Source organism: Rhinolophus sinicus, chromosome 14, assembly GCF_057876585.1.
Source record: "Rhinolophus sinicus isolate RSI-liver-muscle chromosome 14, RSI-T2T, whole genome shotgun sequence".
NCBI classification, from domain to species: domain Eukaryota; kingdom Metazoa; phylum Chordata; class Mammalia; order Chiroptera; family Rhinolophidae; genus Rhinolophus; species Rhinolophus sinicus.
In genome coordinates, this window is record NC_142514.1 from 151,367,219 (window position 1) to 151,389,079 (window position 21,861).

General features: G+C 39.2%; 1 long non-coding RNA gene across 1 annotated transcript in view; it reads right to left on the reverse strand.

Annotated features, from left to right (window-relative positions):
* Positions 1 to 573: 573 nt before the first annotated feature.
* The window catches only part of LOC141572452 (uncharacterized), a 38,675-nt gene continuing 17,387 nt past the window's right edge, over positions 574 to 21,861 (reverse strand). Inside the window, exon 3 of the long non-coding RNA XR_016018766.1 lies at positions 574 to 4,858. This is a non-coding gene — a long non-coding RNA (uncharacterized LOC141572452). The remainder of the gene's footprint in view (positions 4,859 to 21,861) is intronic.

Below are 21,861 nucleotides of genomic sequence, written 5' to 3' on the forward strand. Positions count from 1 at the left end.
ATTGTCTGTGTCTATGAGTTTTTGTTTCTCATTTGTTTGTCTTGTTCTTTTGTTGTTTTTGGTTTATATACCACATATCAGTGAAATCACATGGTTCTCTGCTTTTTCTGTCTGACTTATTTCGCTCAGCATTACTCTCTCAAGATCCATCCATGTTGTCACAAATGTTCCTATTTCATCTTTTCTTACCGCCAAATAGTATTCCATTGTGTATATATACCACAACTTCTTTATCCATTCATCTATCAAAGGACATTTTGGTTGTTTCCATGTCTTGGCCACCGTAAACAAAGCTGCAATGAACATTGGAGCACACGTGTCTTTATCTCTAAATGTTTTCAGATTTTTTGGGTAGATACCCAGGAGAGGGATTGCTGGGTCATATGGTAATTCTATTCGTAATTTTCTGAGGAACCTCCACACTGCCTTCTTTAGTGGCTGCACCAGTCTGCATTCCCACCAACAGTGTATGAGGGTTCCTTTTTCTCCACAGCCTCTCCAACGCTTGTTACTATTTGTCTTGTTGATGATAGCCATTCTGACTGGGGTGAGGTGATATCTCATTGTGGTTTTTATGTGCCTTTCTCTGGTGATTAGTGATATTGAGCATTTTTTCATATGTCTATTTGCCATTTGTATGTCCTCTTTGGAGAAATGTCTCTTCAGGTCCTCTGCCCATTTTTCTATTGTGTTGTTTGTTTTTTTGTTATTGAGTTGTATGAGTTCCTTGTATATTTTCGATATTAGCTCCTCGTCAGAGGCACTGTTTGCAAAAATCTCCCATTCAGTTTGTTGCCTCTTTATTTTGTTGATGGTTCCTTTTGCTGAGCAGAAGCTTTTAAGTTTGAGATAGTCCCAGTCATTTATTTCAGCTTTTACTTCTCTTGCCTTTGGAGTCAAATTCATAAAATGCTCTTGAACCCAAGATCCATAAGTTTAGAACCTATGTTTTCTTCTATGCAGTTTATTGTTTCAGGTCTTATGCTTAAATCTGATCCATTTTGAATTAATTTTGGTACATGGTGACAAATAGCAGTCCAGTTTCATTCTTTTGCATGTGGCTTTCCATTTCTGCCAGCACCATTTATTGAAGAGTCTGTCTTTTCTCCATTGTATGTTTTTTGCTTTTTTGTCAAAAATTATCTGTCATATTTATGTGGTTTTATTTCTGGGTTCTCAATTCTATTCCATTGGTCTATGTGTCTGTTTTTGTATATACATATTGAGAAAGGAGAAATTGTATTAAAATTGTAATATTCAATTCATACTGATAACAAAAGATGAATACACGTCATGTTTGACTTCTGCAATTACAAGAGGTGCTCAGAGTGGTTACCATCGGTGTCCAGACACTTCAGATTATGGTGAACTACTGCTTGAGCAACATTGACCAGTGTCTACTTGTATATATTTGTTTAGCCCCTTGCAGTGTGTGTTTGTGTGTATGTGTGTATACATATATACCGTGTTTCCCCGAAAATAAGACCTAACCAGAAAATAAGCCCCAGCATGATTTTTCAGGATGACATCCCCTGAACATAAGCCCTAATGCATCTTTTGGAGCAAAAATTAATATAAGACCGGTCTAATTTTTGGGGAAACATTATATATATGTATATATATACATACATATGTATACTTTATTCATGGTCCAGTATATGGTATACTTTGATGACTATTCCATATGCACTTGAAAAAAAGTATGGCTTCTGCAACTGTTGAGTATAATGTTATACAAATGTAAATTAACTACTTTGACTGATAGTACTTTTGAAATCTTCTATATTTTTATGAATTTTTTTGTCTACTGTTTCAGTTAGTTCCTGTTGGAAGAATGTTAAAATTTCCAATAGTCGTTGTGGATTTTTCTGTTTTTCCTTTAAGCTCCACCAGGTTGAGTTTTATGTATTCTGAAGCTGTTATTACATGCATATTATACTCATTCAAGTTTGTTATGCTTTCTTGATGGATTGGCACCGTTGTCATTATGAAATATCCCTTTTTATCTCTGGTAATAAGTCTTTGTCTTAATGTCAGCTTAGTTTTTTTATGATTAGTGTTTCCATGGTATATAATTTTCCATCTTTTACTTCTAAAGTATCTGTTTTGGTATTAAAAATGTATATATTGATGGACATTGCTTTCATATGCAGTCTGCCTATCTCTGTCTTTTAATTTGGGTGTTAAAGCCATTTATGTTTAATATAATTATTAATATTATTGCATTTAAATCTATCTTAACATTTTTTTCTATTTATCACATCTGTTTTTTGACCAATTTTTGTTTTGCCACACTTTTTGTACTAATTGAGAATTGTTTTTTAAATTTATCTCTTCTTTCTGTTTTTTTATAGCTATAACTCTGTTTTATTGTTTTTAGTGGTTACACTAGTGGTTGCAATGTGTTTTCTTAATTTATCATAATATACCATGAGTTAATATATCTCTTTTCATACAATGTACTAACCTTATAAGAATCCCCATCTTTTGTCCTGTTGTCATACATTTTATTTCTACATATGTTATTATCCCATAATATATCATTAGTTTTACTTTAAATAGTCAATTTTATCTTAAAGGAAACAAATGAAAAAGTCTTATATTTACCTATGTATTTACCATTTCTGGCACTCCACATTCTTTCATGGAGATTTGATTTTCCATTTGGTGTCATTTTCCTTCATTTTCAAGAACTTCCTTTAACATTCCTTGCAGTGCAGGTTTGTTGGTGATGAATTCTTTCAGACTTTGCTTATTGAAAAATTTTTTATTTTGTGCTTAGTTTTGAAATACGTTTTTTCTGGATATGGAATTCTAGGTTGACAGCTTTTCCCATCAGCACCTTAAACATGTTATTTCTCCATCTTCTAATGTGCTTTGTTTCTGATGAGAAGTCAGTGTGCATGTTTACTCTGAGTGTCTCAGTGTGTGTGTGTGTGTGTGTGTGTGTGTGTGTGTGTGTGCGTGCGCGCGCGTTAAATATGTCCCGACTGTGAGTCATAGACTCTCTTGAATCTATGGGTTGGTAGCTTTCCTCAGTTTTGGAAAGTTCTCCTCTACTTTTACTTCAAATATTGCTTCTTCCAAATTCTCTTTCCTCTCCTTCTGAAGCTATAAATTATTTTATACCAGACCTTTTTCAAACTGCCCATATATCTCTTGCACTGTGTCATTAATTTCCATTTCCATCTCCTTTTTCTCTCTATGCTTCGTTCTACGTATTCTACAGATCTGCCTTCTAATTTACGATACTTCTTTTTTGCTTCTAGTTTTAATAGTTAATATGTTGCAGAACTGTCCATTGAGTTAATTTCAGTTGCTGTATTTTCCAGCTCAGATTTTATTTAATGATTTTTTAATACATTCCAAGTCAATGTCTCCACCTTTTCATCTATATTTTTGAACATATAAGTTATCTGATAAAAGAAAAGTCCATGTTAGGTAACTCCAAATAACTAGATCATTGATAGGTGTGTCTCTATTGCCTTCTTTTTCTTGATTATTAGTTATTTAGTCCTGTATCCTGAAATATAATTTAATTTCTAATTGATATTAGACATGTGTTTTAAATAAAATATGGTAGAGGCTTTGGATATATTATCTTCCTCCACTGATTTTTTTTTTTTTTCTTTCTGGAAAACTATGAGTAAATCACTTTTATCCAACCACAGATTGAAACTGTTTGAGAGTAGGTTTCAGGCATTGCAAGGACTAATTTATTTATGGGTTGTCTTAAGTGTAGTTCTTCAGGTGTCTCAGCTGAAAAGTCAAAGGTTTCCTTGCTAAATCTGAACTCCAATTTTTGTGTTTTTAGGGCCATGAAACTGCTGCAACTCTGCTTATCATTTTAGTGTCTTAACAGTCACTTTCTCCTCCCTTCCTTGTGTTTTGGTCTTAAGATTTAAGATTTAGCAAGCTTAAGATTTAGCAAATACTTTGAGGGGAAGTAAGCTTACTTTTCTGAGGTCCCTTTTACTTCTGGGATCTTGGCCTCTCAATCCTGGCTACCTTGATAGCCTTGGACTCTAAATTTTGGACATAAATAAAATTATGGACTGCCATAAACTTTAGGCTTTCACTTTCTTCTGCTCAGTGTCTCTGCCCCACACTCTGTATTAGAAAATGCCCCACAGGGAAAAAGCAATGATGAATATGGGGACGCAATGTGTTTCTCTTCTCTCTGAAATCTTATACTCTCAGGTACTTCCTAACTGCTTTGGTTGTTCTCTTATGCCTTCAGTTGGCTGGATTTATTTTTGGTGTTTATCCAGTTTTTACAGTTGTTATTTGTGGCAGAAGTGGTCTAATACAAGGTATTCTGTCATAGCCAGAAGCAAAAGTGACCACTTTTGCTTTTGTCAAAAAATATACTTGAGCTTCTACTGTGAATGCATCTGTAATTATACACCTCCTTCAAAGAAGATAGACAATACATCTGTCCCATCCTTATTTGACCTGCTACCACCGATTTTAATACCAATTAAAGATTGGTATTAAAGATTAAGATCATTTTATCTCGTTAATTGTTGTTAATTTTATAAATTAAGAATCTTCTCTTTCAAGAATTATTTATGTCACTTTTATTCTATTTTGTGATCATATTTACCACAGTTATTTAGAATAAATTATGTGCTTAAATGCTTTCAGTTGCTCATTACCAGTTCTTCCACACCATGACTTTACTATTTATGAGTTTTAAATTTTGATTCATTTTTTTTCAGCTGGCTGAAGTGGATCTTGGAGTAATTTTTCAGGAAGAATGCATGAGTCAAATACTTTGTGAGTCCTTGCATAACTGAAGTTATTGGTCTGTTGACTTCATATAGGAACCACAATTTTCAAGTATTCAATCATTTACCTAGGAAAAAAAAAATCAAGCACTTAACCTGAGCAAAGTACTGTACTGGATGCTAGGGATACAGCAATATGCAAAATGTGCATGGTTGATGCTTTTATGGATGTTACACTCTAATGGGAAAAACAGACATTAACATCTGATAACACAATTAATTACTGGTGATCATAGTGACAAAGGAGATTAACAGAGTTCTAGTCAGGAGAGGAGCCAGGGTCATAGGAAAGGCTTCTCTGAAAGGGGAACAATTAAAAGAAGACTCAACAAATCAATCGAGTGATCTCGAGTGCTTTTATTTGGGGAGGGATGATAAATCCTAGGCAGAGGAAACAGCATTTGCAAGAACTTGAAGCTGGATGGAATAGGAAAGAAAGACAGTGTAGTTGGTGTGTAAGGCAGGGGAGAGAATGGCATGATATGTGGCTGGTGAAATGGGCAAAGGCAGATGACAGAGCCTCGAAGTCCTCATTGGAGGCTTTATGCGAGGCAGAATCACGGAAGGACATTGAACAGAGACGTGGCGTGGTCCATCCTGACTTTTTATTAAGATCACACTAGTCTCTGCCGAAGGATTCAGACAGGGGTGAGAGATACACTGACCAAGGAGGCTATTTGCTATCGCAGAGTTTCCAGTGAGAGATGATAGTGGTTTGACTTAGACTGGTGGCAGTGAAAACTCTAAGAGGTAGATATGTTCACGGCCATGGTGGAGATACCTTTCACTCTTCTATTTCACCCTCCCAACATCAAATCCATTGGCAAAGTCTGTCTCTGCTGCACCTTTGAAATAGATCCAATCCAATCACTTCTTACCATCCCTTCCTCTCTTCCCTGAGTTCAAGTCCCCATCATCTCTTGTCTGGATTATTGCAGTGGCCTCCTAGCTACTCTTCCTCTACCTGGGATCCCTTTCACAGAGAGATCCTATTACAACATCAATCAGATGAGGTAATTCCTCTCAAACTCTCCAACAATTTCCCATTTTTCAGACTGAATAAAATCCAATGTTTTAACAGTAGCCCACGAGGCCAAACATGATCTGGCCTCGTTAGTGCTGATGTCTCTGGCCACTCGCTATTTTGCTAATTCTAGTTCAGCGACTCTGACCTCCTTGCCATTCCTCCACCGTGCCCAGGGCCTTTGCACTTGCTGTTCCCTTTGTGAGGAACCCTCTTCCCCTAAACCTTTGCATGGCTTGCTCTCTTACATTGTGTCAGGTTCTGCTCAAATGTCTCAGCTTAAGAGACCTACTCCTGACCATCCTGTGAGCACCTTTGCTGCATTGCCGGTCCGTATCCTTTTACCCTGCTTCATCTTTCTTCATAACACTGACATATTGAATAGCTTTGTATTTATCTATATTTTGCCTGTTTTCCTCAACTGAAATGTGAGTTTCTTGAGAGCAGATGTATTGTTATGTTCATTGTTACATGGTCAAAAATATCCATAATATGAATGATGTGTTTGAATGTGGGAGCTAGGGAAGAGATAATGCCAGGAATGCCTGCCAGGTTTCCAGCTTAGACAGTGGAGTAGCTGGGACCTTTAGTCACTGAGAACAGGAAAGTGGAGGAGAATTTTGGGAGAGATCATAAGTTCAGGACTGGACATGTTGAACTTAATGCAGCTACACAACATCAAGTGGGGATGTCTAGTAGTCAGTTGGACACACGGGCTTATACAATGATAGATGTTTGGGAATCCTTAGCCCTGGGGCAACCAACTCATCCATTTGTTTGGGACCTTGTCTGATTTTAGGACCAAAAGTCCCACATCCTGGGGAATCCCTCGGTCCTGGACAAACCAGGCCAGATGGTCAGCCTACAGTCAGCATGTAGGTGGGAACTGAAGTCATGGGTGTGAAGGCATGAAGGCAATCATGGGGAGAATGTGCAGAGTGAGAAGATGCTGGCACACACTTGAGGAGCATCAGTGAGAAAGGCAGGGGGGTGCGCTGTGGGTTACCTGTGGGCTGTGGGTTACCTGTGGGCTGGGAGGTATGACGCATGGTAGCTGCCCAATCACAGCTGTTATGAGTGAAAAAATAATGTTTAAAGGTTGACTGAATGAGGTACAAAGGAGACTGAAAGAGATAGGAGTAGAGTTTGAAATGAAAGCTTTAAACGTTGTCACACCTGTCCTCTGCTCAAAACTCTTCCAAGTTTTTTCTCTCAGATAAAAATTCAAAATCCTTACTTGCTCATACCCACAGTGGCTCTCCACACCCTCATCACCTCCTTTCCTTTACCCCACTCTCTGCTCCAGCCACATCTATCTCCTTAAATTTTCCAGGGCTTTTGTACATCGTTGCCTGTTTTCCTGTCCCCCTGATACTTGCAAGGCTGGTAGAAGAAGGAACTGGAATCAAGAAGGATTTTTTTCAATCTTTTTTTTTTTTTTTTATTAATCTGCTATCCTCCCCTACCTTTATATTGTAAGTTTCTCTAATTTTAGCCATTTCTGGTGAGTATGTGGTGGTATCTCATTGTGATCTTCATCTGCATCTCTGTGACTAATACTGTTGAGCATTTCTTTTTGTCATTTGGACGCGCTCTTTTGTGAAGTGCCTCGTTAAGGCTTTTTGTCTATTTTTATATTGGATGGTCTATCTTTTTCTTATTGTTTTGTATAGATTCTTTACATATTCTGAAGACTAATCTTTTGCCAGATATATGTAATAAATATATTTTGCTACACCATAGCTTACCGTTTCCCCTTTTAGTGGTGTGGGGACAGAGCCCCAGAAAGCAGTTTCCAGGCTCTCGGCCTCACATAGAAAGATGTTGGCTCAGGTAGTAAATGGCCATCAACTGTGATTGGATGGCTATCAGCTGTGGCTAGTTGGCTGTCAGCTGTTACCAGTGAGCCATTGGCCACTAATATAACTGCTGGCTAGCTAGGCTAGCAGAAAAATGGGGGCTAGCAAGAAGATGGTGGCTGAGCTAGCAAGAGCGGATTGCAGAGAGGCGGATGCTGCCAGCGAGACTATAGTGGTATGACTCCCCCGTCTATGGCTCCGTGGGTGTTCCTTTTTGTCCTAGCCATATCCTGCGTTCTTGTGTGGGGAGCGGGAGCTGAGACCCCGCAGGCCACCCCTCATGACAAATGGCAGAGTGAGCAGGGTCTCCCACATGACAAGTGGTGTCTTTGATAAATTCTTTTTTTTTTTTTAATTAAATTTATTGGGGTGACAATGGTTAGTAAAGTTACATAGGTTTCAAGTGTACGGTTCTGTATTACATCATCGGTATATCACATTGTGTGCTCACCACCCAGAGTCAGTTCTCTTTCCATCACCATATATTTGATCCCCTTTACCCTCTTCTACCATCCCAGTGGACCAATCTTCTTCTTCATGGTTTGTGCTTTGTGTGTTCTATTAACACTTTTTTTTCCTACCCAAGGTCATGAAGATGTTTTCCTATATTTTCTTCTAGAAGCTTTATTGTTTACTTTTCACATTCAGATCTACACTATCTAGAAATCCTCTCCACACTGTACTACATGACCACTTTTCTTATGTCAAGTGGCTGTATATGAGTGAGTCTGTTTCTAGATTTTTTATTCTTTTCCATTGATATCTTTGCCTGCCTTTGGACTAAGTAGCATACTAGCTTAACTACCGTAGCTTTAGAGTAAGTCTTGATATCTGGTTGTGTACATTCCTCCAAGTTATTCTTGCGTTGAGAGTGTGCATGCTAACTGTCCATCTAGCTGCCTCTGAAATCAGATGTGAGCTAAAGGGATGCGGCACAGGGCCCAAAAGGGTCTGCTCAACCTACGCTGATTGCATTGCCCCTTGTGTGAAATACAAACTCCCTACAAAGGTCTGTATGGCCCACGTGCTTGTCCCTGCCCATGTCCTGAATCTTACCTCTCCGTTCTCCTTAACTCACTACATCCCAGTAGGATTTTTGTTCCTTTGAAAAATGACATTCCAGGCTTGTTCCCATCTTAGCATCTTAGTACTTACTGTTCTTTCTCTCTGGATGTCTCTTCCTCATAGTATCACAAGGCTAGATTCTTTTCATTATTCAGATGTCTGCTCAAATGTCCCTTTCTCGGAGAGATTCCTCTGACCACTTTCCCTAAATAAATTTTCCCTTTCCCTTCCACCCTTGCCCATACTCCATTGAATTGCCCTGTATAATTATAAGACATACCAATATCTGAAATAACATCCGTCTGTTTAATTGTTTATTTGTCGTATTATAGTTCTTCCTCCCACTAATATGTAACTTCCAATGGCTGTGGGACCTCGTCAGTCTTTTTGCATCATTGCTGGATGTTTAGCTAGTAGAGTGGTGTATGGCACATAGAAAGTGCTCAATAAACATTGGTGGAAGGCATTTCCTTTACTTTAACTCTTTGGTCTCAATATCCTGTGGAGACCTGGTTTTCTGCCTCTTCTCAATGAAGCTTTGGAGATATTTGAAAACAGCAATCACTTTTCCCTGGAATGTTCTCTTCTTAAAATTACATTTCTTTAGTTGCTTCCACTTGTTATACACCAGTGCATCTTATCTCTGTCTTAGCTGTTTGGTTTATCATACAATTAATTAAGTTCAACAACACTCTTGAGTCACCCCTTGTGCTTTCTCTCTGTGAACCTCCTCCTACCATATACACACAAACACACCTTGTCTTTCCCAGTGCTGCTCATGGCCAGGAGACTCAGTAAGTATTTGTTGAATGGAAAGCTGAATACGAAGCGCTACAAACAGGGAATCCCTGGGTAGTGAGGCCTTGGAGGGTGAAAGAACCAAGCATGGCTTCCCTGGCCAGATTTATTACTCTCCCTTTCACTGCATCCTGTCACCCATACTCCCAGAGCCTTTGTAAATCACTTGATTTTATTCCTTTACTTACACATTTTTTTATGACTGTCCTTTTAGGACCACATAAATCAGATGTCAAATCAGGTTATTAGCAGGGGCTATTTTTTTCTCTCCTGTCAACAACCTTAGATTTTAATTCACTTTGGACTTTTCTATTTCTATTTGTACCCCTTCTCTGGGATGTTGGATAAGGGCAGAAAGGTTTGTTCTGAGTTAAAATTGGGGGAGTTAGGCCAGATATCATACAACAAATGTATAGTCTTGTAATGGTGAGAATGGTGGAAAAAGAACTTTCCACCTTTGTCACTGACCTTAACCTCTGGGTTAATCGGGGAGCTTTCCTTATTAGCTAAGGAAAAAGGATTCTCTCCAATTTGATAGCATTGGAGAAACATTAACTTCAGGGTAGAGATTAAAATTTATTCCATCATTCGAACCATATTTGAGAGAACTGATAAGGAAATGTAAAGAGGGAGGAAGTTAGTCTCTGGGCTCTGTAATCTGTTGCATAGGTCTACTAGCCCACTTACCATAACTTTGTTATCATTTTAATATCTGATAAACTGAGATCCGTCACATATTTTTATTTTTCAAAATGATTTTGGTAATTTTTTAAAAATCAACTTTTTAAATTTATGATAACTTGCACAGGTTTTAGGTATACCATGAGTTTTGACACACATATATATGAGTATGTGTAACCACCATCCCTACAAGTGATAAATCCATTACATATTAACATACATAACACATTTTTATGAAAAGTAATCTATTTTCCAAAACAAACAAAATAAGGACTGGGATTGCTTTACAGTTTTGTAAATTTTTCAATGTCTAACTTAATAGAAGATGGCTAGATTGATTCTTGCATCTGTTTCTGCATTCTATCTGTTACACTGTTACAATATCACACATTATGCCTCTGGAAAACTACACTGTACACTCATGAAACAATACGAATGAAAATGCAAATAACATCAAAGTATGATTATGAAAATAGCTTTTACCTCATGGACTCCCTGGAAGAGACTCAGAGACCTGCCAGGAGTTCCTGAACACTTTGAGAAGCACTTTTGAAAGCAATCACATCAGCTGGGAAAAAAAGACAGTTTTACTTGTGCCAGTTCAATTTTCATATATTTTTTTCTTGTCCTTTTGCATTGGCTAAGACCTCCATTACAATGTGTAACCGAAGTAATGAGAGCAGACATCATTGCCTTATTCTCAAATTTGGGAGAGAGCTTTTAATTATGTTAGGAGTTTTGTAGATGCTCTTCAGCAGATTGAGGGTTTCCAGTGTTGTAGTTTTCTAAGGGTTTTGTTTGTTTGTTTTAAATTAAAGTTTATTGGGGTGACAATGGTTAGTCAAGTACCTTTTTCCTTTTCTTACCATGAATCAACTTATCATTTCTGAGATAAACTCCACTTTGTAAATATTTTTATATGTTGCTGGATTAAATGTGCTCATATTTTGTAGAGCGTTTTTATATTGATATTTGTAAGATTTATTGGTCTCTAATTTTTTTCTTCTAATATCTTTGTTAGGTTTTGTTATTGTCATCTATGTTGACCTCATAAATTGAATTGGAAAGAATTCCTTACTCCTTTATTTTCTGAATGAGTTTGGTTAGATTGGTACTATTTCTCATGTAAGTGTTTTGATAGAATTCACTAGTGAAACCATCTGGGTCTGGATCTGTTTGTGTGAAAGCTTTGATTATAAATTTAGGTTCTTTAATAGATATAGTCTGTTCAGTTTTTCAATTTTTATTTCTTGAGGCAGTTTTGATAAATTGTGCTTTTCGAAAATTTATTTTCTTCTAGGTTATTGAATGTATTTGTATGAAGTTGATTATAATATTCTATTATCCTTTTAATATATATCATTTCTTAAATAACTGACTTTCTGATATTGATAATTTGTGTTTTCTCCATTTTTTTGTATTACTCAGTTTTGAAGGAATTTGTTATTAATAATAATATTTTCTTAGAAACAAATTTGGGCTTTGGTAATAATCTCATTTTTTTCTATCTCATTGATTTCTGCTTTTTTCTGTATTTTTTTATCATCATATTTAATTTTTTTTTGTTGTTCCTTGCTTCTTAAATTGAAAACTTAGTTAATCGATTTCAAATCTTCTTTTCTAATATAGGCACTTTTAACGCATTCCTTCATCTCTCTGACTGCGCTAGTTGCCTCCGATAGGTTTTATTTTCCTTCTCTTTCAATGTAAAATAGTTTTTGTTCCCTTGTAATTTCTTCTTTGACCCATGGATTATTTAGAAGTGTGTTATTTAAACTTAGACTATTTGGGTTTAGTTTTGCATATCTTATTACTATGGTTTTCTAATTCAAAATAATTGTGGTCAGAGAATATACTCTATAAGACTTCAATTTTTTGAGGAAAGCACATGGTTTATCTGATGGCATTTTACATCCACTTGAACATGATATGTATTCTGCAGAGATACTGCTTAATTTTAAACTTCAAGTGTGTGTGTTAAAAATTTAGAGGTAACCACTAAAATTCAAAGTAGAATGTATAAGTTATATACCAAGAGAAGTAAAGAAAACTTGGCAATTTCAATAAAAGGCAAGAATGGAAAAACTGAAACAAAACAATAAAACTATTGATAAATAAAAATGACACCATAATAGAATGAAAATGATAACCCAGACGACCCACCTGAACAGATATTAAATAAACCCATACACACATTAAAAATAATTTGTGAGTCATAAAATAAATGACAGTGATAATTAGAAAATATTTAGAACTAAATGAATAAGCTACATATCGCGTGGAGTGCAGCTAAATTATAGGATGAACAAAACCCCCCAAATTGATAATAAACTGAAAACTTTTCTGACAAGGAAATAAAATGAGAAAGAGAAGGCATAAGTGTAAAACGCCACAAATGAAAACACAGACCTAACAATACATAGAGTAGAGATGTAAGAAATCAGAAGAAAACACTGTGACAGCCTACCTACCAAAACATTTGAACACAAAGTGTTTCCTAACCTTGTTACATTAGACTTATTGGGGGGTTTTTAAAAATAGCGATTCCTCGACCTCTCCCAGGTGAAATAAATCCGAATCTCTGAGGGCTAAGCAGGACATTAGCTCCAGCAGGGAATCCTGATGGGCAGCCAGGGCTGTGGGCCATTGCCCTAAGCAGTGATAGGCTCATTAGAGAAGGCTCTCAGGGCTGCGGCCTTAGCCCTCTCAAATAACTGTCACGGGAGGGCCCCCTTAACTTCCCTCCAAGACGTGAGTAGCAGACCTCACAGAACACCAAAATCTGTGACACATCCCTCCCCCTATTGCCCCTGTAGTTCAATCTAATGTCACCCTGATGCTTTAAACAGAGGCTTTTCTTCTATGACTAGGATGACACCCACAGACGCGAGCATCATTTTTCAGCCAGTGGTCCTGGGATTCTTTTCCTCTGAGTCAATGGTACATTTTTAAATTTTCTCTGGTGTGATTCTGATTTAATTTTTGAATCAGAATTGAGAAGTGCTTTCTTCAAAATAAATGTAATGATAGCATTATATATGGGACACAAAAGAAAAGTGTAAGACAGGCAAATCCCAAAGGCCTTACAGTCTCATTGGGAATAAAAGATTCACCTGCACACATATGCATGCAAATGCACACACATGCACACACATGTACTAGGCTGTGTAAGATAGTCTTTGACTAAATAGGAGTTTGAGTGGTGATATCAGTCAGGGAGGACATGTGGAAAACAGAAACCATTCTGGCTATGATCTAAAAAGAGGCATTTAATAAAGGGATTTGGGTGTTGGCAAAATCACTGGAAGGTCTAGAGAAACAGGCTATAGGCTAGGCCTCCACAGATGATTCTAGAGTGACAATGTCAAACTAATCCATTGAAGAGAACTGCTATCTCTGCTGCATTGTTTGGCAAGAAGAAGAATTAGGAGATTAGGGGGCCAACTGCTAGCCCTGTGATCACACCCACAGAGCAGTGATTTGGGTATCATGAGCCTTGGCCAAAAGGGTTGCTCCAAAGCCATTCTGTGGCTTCTAGATCCACTCCAGAAAAGAATGGATGCTTCCCTGCCATACTTTTCCTCCTAGTTAACTAACTCACTTCCAAACTCTAGTCTTGCAAGAGTGCGTTTCATTGTTAGAAACTAACTCACAAGTGAAACTCTAACTGGCAGTCTGGGACGTGCCGTTGTCAGCTTTCCAGGCCTCCAAGTATGGGAAGGCACACCAGGAAGAGGTTGAGCCAGAAAATCTCCCTTAGGGGAGATGGGGTGTCAGAGAATGAAGAGAACATGTAAACTAAACCCTTGAAACCTAGACTATTTCCTCACTTGCTGCCCGTCACTAAAGGACACACATCCAACTGGCCATCAGAGCTGTCAATTTCTACTATATAAAAATCTTTCACATGTGTCTTTTAATTTTCTTCTGCCAGTGCCTTAAATCAAACCTTTGTCATAATTTGACCTATGTCACTGCAAAAGCCTACTGACAACTCGGTTTATAGTTTTATTACTGTAAACCATTTTGCACAGTATTTCTAAAAGAATATTTTAAAAAATAGCTCCTTTATCAATACATTTATCTAACATTGTAATTTCATGATGCTATAAGCATTGTCTCCATTATCTTTAGTGCTATATATTGTCATTTCTTGGCACATAGGAGATATTCACAATTGTTGAGCGAATGAACAATCACAACATTTCCCAAGTATGATATGTGTATGCAAAGTAATTTAATGTGGTACATGGGTGAATTATTTTAATAGATATATCGTTGTATTAAATACGTTAGAAAATATAATTAGCACATCAAGTCTATGATATTATAGATATCAGCTAAAGTAAAGAGTGAGCCCATATTAAAAAAAACAAAAGGACATTAGAGTAAACATGGATGTGAATATCATAAATATTCATGATGACAGACTGTGAGTAACCAATGTTGGAAATAACTACTAGTGTCACTCTTTGCTAAAAGATGTCTGAGGCACCCATCACCTTGAGCATAACATTTCCTGAGTAGAAATCCTCTCTCACCGGATCCACCAATACCTATTCAGCCTCACCTTTGCCACACCCATTGCATCCCATTCTCCAAACTGCATGTCCTACACAGCCACGTGAAACTCCTTACTATGCCCTCAGTGTCATTTTCATATAACCCCTAGTCTCTTCACATGCAGTTTTCTGCCTAAAATGCTTGCTCTCCACTGCTTCTCTATGGAATGGGAAACAACCATTCATCCTTCAAAACCCAACTAAGATGTCAACATTGCAACCTTGGTGAGCTAAAATAGGGAAGCCATAGATGGATGCAAGGTGGTATCCCGGAGAGGCTCTCCATGTGAAACGATACTTAGGTCAGTTCATCATGATCCAATGAGAGGTCTTCCCACTCAGAATGCCAAAACTCAGTTTTTTCAGCTCTTCTCAGAGCTGATTGCATTCAAAAGGAATGCCCCATGTGATCTCAACAGGCTGTCATGGTTCACCATTAGACATCATCTCCATATACAGATATGTTACTATTGAAGCTCTTTCTTCCTCACTGCCTTTGGCACTGCCCTTATGAGGATGAAGCACCAGTCTCTCTTGGAAAGCCTACATGCATATTGCAGCAGGGGCTTTCCCTTGACCTGGCCTGAGGTGACCTTCTCCGTGGTGAGCAGAGCCGTACCAGGGCGGCAGGGTTGGTTTCTCCTGAGGCCTCTCTCCTTGGCTTGCAGATGGCTACCTTCTCCCTGTGACTTTCCTCACATGAGCATCCCTGGTGCCTCTCTGTCTGTCCTAATCTTCTCCTCTTATAAGGACACCAGTCAGATTGAATTACGGCCCACCCTAGTGGCCCCATTTTCACTTAATTACCTCTTTAAAGGCCCTATCTCCTAATACAGTCACGTTTTGAAGCGGTGGGGTTTCGGACTTCCACATATGAATTTTAGGATGACACAGTTCATTTCATAACAGCTCCCCTGGTAAGCTCCTTGTTCCTCAATCTATGTCCCAAAACATGACCGTAGATGAAATAGCCACTCTGAATCAGTGACTGTGGAATAGCCTTTGGATTAGAGAAGAGTAAAGAGGAGGCCCAGCACCCTTCTGGGATAAGCAAGACCTAGGAAGGAAGCCCATGTCGAAAATGGCTCCTAACTTCTCTTTTCCTAAAGAAGGCTGTGCGTTTTGATTATAAAGCTTCTTAATATAATTCGGCCTCAGTAGCTCTTGCAAGATGTGTGCTGGGGAAAGATCACCATTTGGTTTAGTATAACATATCTTTTCAGTAAAAAAAAAAAAAAAAAATTATACACACACACACACACACACACACACACACACACACATATCCATCCTCAGCAAAGCAGGATAATTCAAAACGTCTTCAGCTATGTTTTCTGGAGACCAGCAACAAATGATACAGAACAGGTCGTCAATGTCCCCATACCTGGTTAATATATTTAAAATCGGGTTGTACTCAATAAATAAATAAGGTTGGGGCTCTCTTGGAAGATCCAAGACTTGCTGTTCTGACAATTAGTAAGAATCTAGCGGAACCCTGGGTATAAATATGCAAAGGAAGCCAAAAAGAAGCTCGCAGTTCTGAAGCCAGAGGGGCATAAGTGGAAAGCAGGCAGATAAGCAGAGTTGGTGGCTGTGGCTGTGGTTGCTCATATGTCCCCCCTGTCTCGCAGGTCCCCAACCCTGTCTTCCATGTATAAGGGTGCTCTGAGCCCTGGAGGTCGAGCTGAGGTGCCATCCTTGCAATCAATGAGCTCATTACCCTGGGAAATGGTTTCTTTTCCCTTCAGCTCCTTTGCAGATTTCATTTGCATTTCCTCAGACCTGTTTTCATTTTCATCAGCCTGGGCTGGCAGTTGGTGGGGGCTGGGGCTGAAGCTGCCTCCTAGTCAAGTTACCCTCTCAATATTGCTTCTGGTTGGGCCTGTTTGGGCTTGCTTTGCCAGCACAATCCCGAGTGTCATTCAGGCAATTAAATAAGGTATTTTATTTTATTCAAGGGGGCTGTATCATGCCTATTTCAGGAGCTATTTGATGGGAACTGGGGCAAAAAAATGTCCCTTGAAAATGGCATCCCATCTGTAGCCCGATGCGAAAGGATCACAGAATTAGCTTTTCTTTAACACTATTATATTCTTTCAATAGGGTGTAAAGTTTTAGGAGATGAACTTCATGCTCCATGTCACGGGAGCAGATTGGTTTTGCATGTGTGACAGAGCAGGCCCTAAGACTCCAGCCATGGGGGGCAGGGAGGAGTATGGTGCAGAAACGCAGAATTCTTAAGTGAGTCAAATGTCTTTCCAAGGCCTACATCTGCTTAAAAACTTTCCCTGGATTCTACGTGTCTGTTTTCCCTAACTTTTTCACTTCCTTTAAACTCTAACTAGCAGAGTAAGTCAGGCCACTGTTCCCTGTTCTTGTTTAGAAGTCTACGTCTTTATTACAATGTAAGTGGAATTGAGTCTATGCACGTTGAGTGCCAACTCCAAACGTCAGCCATTTAAAGTCATTTTGTCTTTTCTTGCCTTCAGTTTCCTTAGAAATGAATCTTCTGCTTTGGCTTAGTCTCATCCATGGGGAGACTGAGGTCCCAGACCTCGCTGTGCTTAAATTCACAGAGCGGGACATGTGAATTCACGTCCCCAGTAACTACAAGGTCATGGCTGGAACATAAGACTCATTTATATTACATCCTTGGCTCCTATCTTTTTGATACGAGAGTTACCTGAAACATGTATAAAGCTAGAATATAATATCTAGAATGGTATTTGCTAAACCTTCTAAAAAAATGGAACACCATACAATATTTTATTCATAACTATAAAAACTTTTTTGCAAAAACAAATACCGGATAAGAAACCAACCAAACAAAAATTTCCAAGAGTATATAGGGTTAACAACAGTAAGTCATCAAATCAGCTATCAGAATAACAAAGAGGAACCATTTTAAAAAAACTGAAATCCTGGTACTGTTTGAAATCACTTAGTTATCATACACAAAAAACATAAAGAAGTTGTTTTCCTTCCTTTTCAAAGAATTACATGGCATAATTTAATATTGCTAGTGTTTGGTTTCCAAAAGGCCTTTATGTTCTAATAGATGTATTTGTATGAAGCAAACCTCTCAAACAAGTAATTCATGGTGAGATGCAGTCTAGATGTGAGAATCACTCTACGATTGTACAAGCATTTACTATGGAGAACATTGTTGGAGATCTCCTGGCACCAGAATCCAGGAGGATTAATCGAAGGTGAAAAGACCTCAAAGAGGTTCTGAAAGGACACTTTCGTACCTAGCAGGAAAAGGCCAGAAAATGCTAGACGAAGATGGTAATTCAGAAAGGAAAGAAAAATAAATTTTTCTTTCCCTTCTGTTTATCTCTCCTTAGCGTGGAGGGAGTGTCGTTGCATTCTTGGATTTCCAGTGTGTGTCTAGCATAGCTCCCCTGCTCTCCTGCCTTTGGTGGATTATCCGCCCTCTGGGGACCGATCCCTGTGTTGCAGACATCTGAGGGTCCTTCCCCGATGCCCAGGATGCACCACCAAAACTGACCTCAATGATCACACCTGAAAATTGCCAGCCCATCAATAAGAAACCATACTGAGACCTCATTTAAGACAAAGCATTGCTAGAGATGGAAAGAGGTTTAAAGAAGATGTTTCTGTGTTTGAGGAGATCACAATTGATTCGAGAAGATAAGTCATGTGGAAAATTAAATATGAAAAAAATCATAATGAATTTGAAAAGCTAAGACAAAAAGTGCCAGAGGGGTGAATAAAACATACCACCTCTTCCCACTAGCCAAAGGAACTAAATCAACAAGATGGCCCACCTCCTTCAGAAGACCTGTCTTTTTTTTAATTAAATTTATTGGGGTGACAATTGTTAGTAAAATTACATAGATTTCAGGTGTACAATTGTTAGTAAAATTACATAGATTTCAGGTTTACATCATCTATAAATCCCATTGTGTGTTCATCACCCAGAGTCAGTTCTCCTTCCATCACCATATATTTGATCCCCCTTACCTTCATCTCCCACCCCTCACCCCCCACCCCCCTTACCCTCTGGTAACCACTAAACTATTGTCTGTGTCTATGAGTTTCTGTTTCTCATTTGTTTGTCTTGTTCTTTTGTTGTTTTTGGTTTATATACCACATATCAGTGAAATCACATGGTTCTCTGCTTTTTCTGCAGAAGACCTGTCTTGAAGTCCAAATTTGGCCCTGTCCCTTTATTTAGTGGCTGCTGGTTGCCTGTTCTTAGGCTGGTTTATTAATATTTATGAGCCTGTGTTTCTTTAGATACAGAATGAGTTTATATTACCCAAAGGATTATTACCCTATGGATATTATCATAGGATCATTGAAGATTGCTAAAATAATACATGCAAAGTCCCTAGTGTAAAGTATGAAACAATATATATTCAAAAAAATGTTATTAGCCTTCTTCCATCTACCCATGCATTGTCTTCAAAGCTTTGTGACCACAGAGATGTTATGCAGAATTAAAGTCCTGAGAATTAGAGTCCAGCAACCTGAAATGTTCTAAGTCCTTATAGTCCTGGGATGGAAAATTCTAATTTAAAATCTACCTTCCATTCAGTACTCAGTAGAGCCAAACTTTTATCCATACCCACCTCACACTCACTATTTGTACACCCTCAGCTGACTTCAGGCCAAGAAGAAGTACATGCGACCTGACAACTGAGGTAGAGAGCTAAGTAGCATCACGGGCATCTACTCCTAATGGGCTGCTGTAGTTCAGGGAAATGCGCTGCCCCCAGTAAAAGGATGGGAATCTTCTCTAAGTCCTTTTGACAGCAGTGGGCTTGCTGCAACCCTTCCCTGTCCCTGTCTTAGCCACCTGGACAAGACTGGGCCTCCTGAGCTATTCCAGCTGGACCTCTACATACTAATACTACCCACAAACCCATGGCCTTCCTGTGCAGCCACCCTCTTGCAATTTGGCCGGCAGTCTCCTTCAATCTTGAGTCCTCTGACTGAGCACATTCCTCTCTGAAGAGTTTCTAAACCCCAGCGAATGGGCCATGGTCCTCACTGACGGCAGACCATGGTGACAGCACTGTGATTGTGTGGGCTGGGATGAGTTACCTACCCTCTTGGGTGTCTCCTTTCCCTCAGTCCACATGTGAAAATGGGGGCCTGTCATAGGTTGGGTAAAGTGCACTGGAAATGATAATAGGCAGCCTGAAAGGAGAGGTGAAACTAGCATGGAGCTAATGAGTTAGATAAGTCACTTCTCCATGTGCAACCATCCAAAAGTTTCCCATGGCACTTGATGGAAAATCCAAACTCCTTCCCGTGGCCCCACGTAAACTGCCCCTGCTGCCTTCTCAAAACCTATCTGCCACTTGTTCTCACTGGGATTCTGTTATGCTGTCTTCTTTCTGCTTTCTAACCCCCTTTCTCTCACTCACACCTCAGAGCTTTCGCTACGGATTGCTTTCCCTGCAATTTACTTCCCTAGACTTTTCATAGTTGACTTCATGTCATTCAAGCCTCCACTGAGATGTGCTGCCTATTCAAAAAGGACTTTCCTGAACACTATTGAACGTTATCCACCTGCCCAGTCACTTTCTACACGATTATTGTTTGATTCTCATCATTGCACTTATTCCCCTGAATTCATCTTCTTTATAGTTGTGTACTTATTTATTATAGGTCTCCTCTACTAAAATGTCATCACAACAAAGGCCTGGACTTGTATGTCTAGATCACTCTATGGTCCTGTTGCCCAAAACAGTGACTGGCACATAGAAGAGTCTCCAGAAACAGTATCTGGATGGATAATTCACACTGCTTGAGTAGCACATCTGGCTACCTTGTAAACAGGCTGACATGGAAAGGGCAAATCCAACAACTAGAATAGCAGCAAAAATTTCAAGTGGAGCAGTGGAGGGTTAGACAGGCAAAGGTTATCCAAGGAATTTTGTCCATTGGCAACAAGATTCCAGCCACCTGGACTAGACTTGGGGTGTTTAATGGACCAGGAAGGGCAACAGGACCCCCGCTCTGCGTTAGGGATTACATTGGTCTCAGCTTACAGGGAAACTGGTATTAGATTAGGTAAGGCACTCAGTTAGAACTAAGGAGAAACAAGGTGGAATCCTGGCATGGACAAGCCTACCTAAAAGAGAAAAGAAAGGGCTGTCATCGGCCAGACAGTGGATCGGCAATCGACCCTGAAAGTACAAGCTTCCAAATCGATGGTTGTGGCAGTGGTTTGGTGAGGGTGAGCAACGTGGAACCTTGTCAGTTTGGACTCAGAAAACAGAGAGGGACCTCATTCTTGATCCTGCCACAAGGGATCCAAGAGCTGAAGGTGAGGAGTGAGGGGCCAGGAAACCTCATGCTAGTAAGGAGAAGCTAGGGAGGACAGAGCCACATAGAGGTGGGAGCTGACAGCTTCTCCCAGCAGCCAGCCTCTGCAAGAGTTAATCAGCTAGCTCACGGTTCCCAGAGGCAGCCGGAGATGAATAGCTGTGTGCTGCGATTACTCTTCCTTTTAAACTGTCTTGTGTCTCCATGTTATAGGCAACACTTTCTGAAGTAAGTAAATCATGCCCAGCATTCATCTCACACATAGACAAATATGAAATCAACATTTCTCTGTGGCAGAAAGATCCCGCTGTTCATCTGCTGCTAGTGGGTATCCTGACTGTCACTCCCTTTCTCTAAGGGAGTACAAGGCTCAGAACAAGGCCCAGCTTCCATGCCAGGGGCTCCGTTTAGGCATAGTTAGGGGCAACTCCCTAAAACAGAAACAGACCATTATGAAATGGGATCAACGGTGCCAATTCTGGGTAGTTTTAATTAGCTCGGGTGGAAGACTCTTCCTAGCAGTACCTGCGGGGGACCTTTAATCAAACTTTGCAAGGGCAGGATTAGTTGAGATGGACTAAGTGTATATTAAAAACTGTACAGGTCCCTCAATAGAAACTTCAGCATGGGCAATATTTATGTGCTTTTAATGTCCTTGTATATACTGATTTCTCAGGCTTTATCTAATCTGGCTATATACTCACTTTAGAATCATGTGCAGCCTATAGGCCCAGAATCATGAGCAACCTATAGGCCCAGAATCATGTGCAACCTATAGG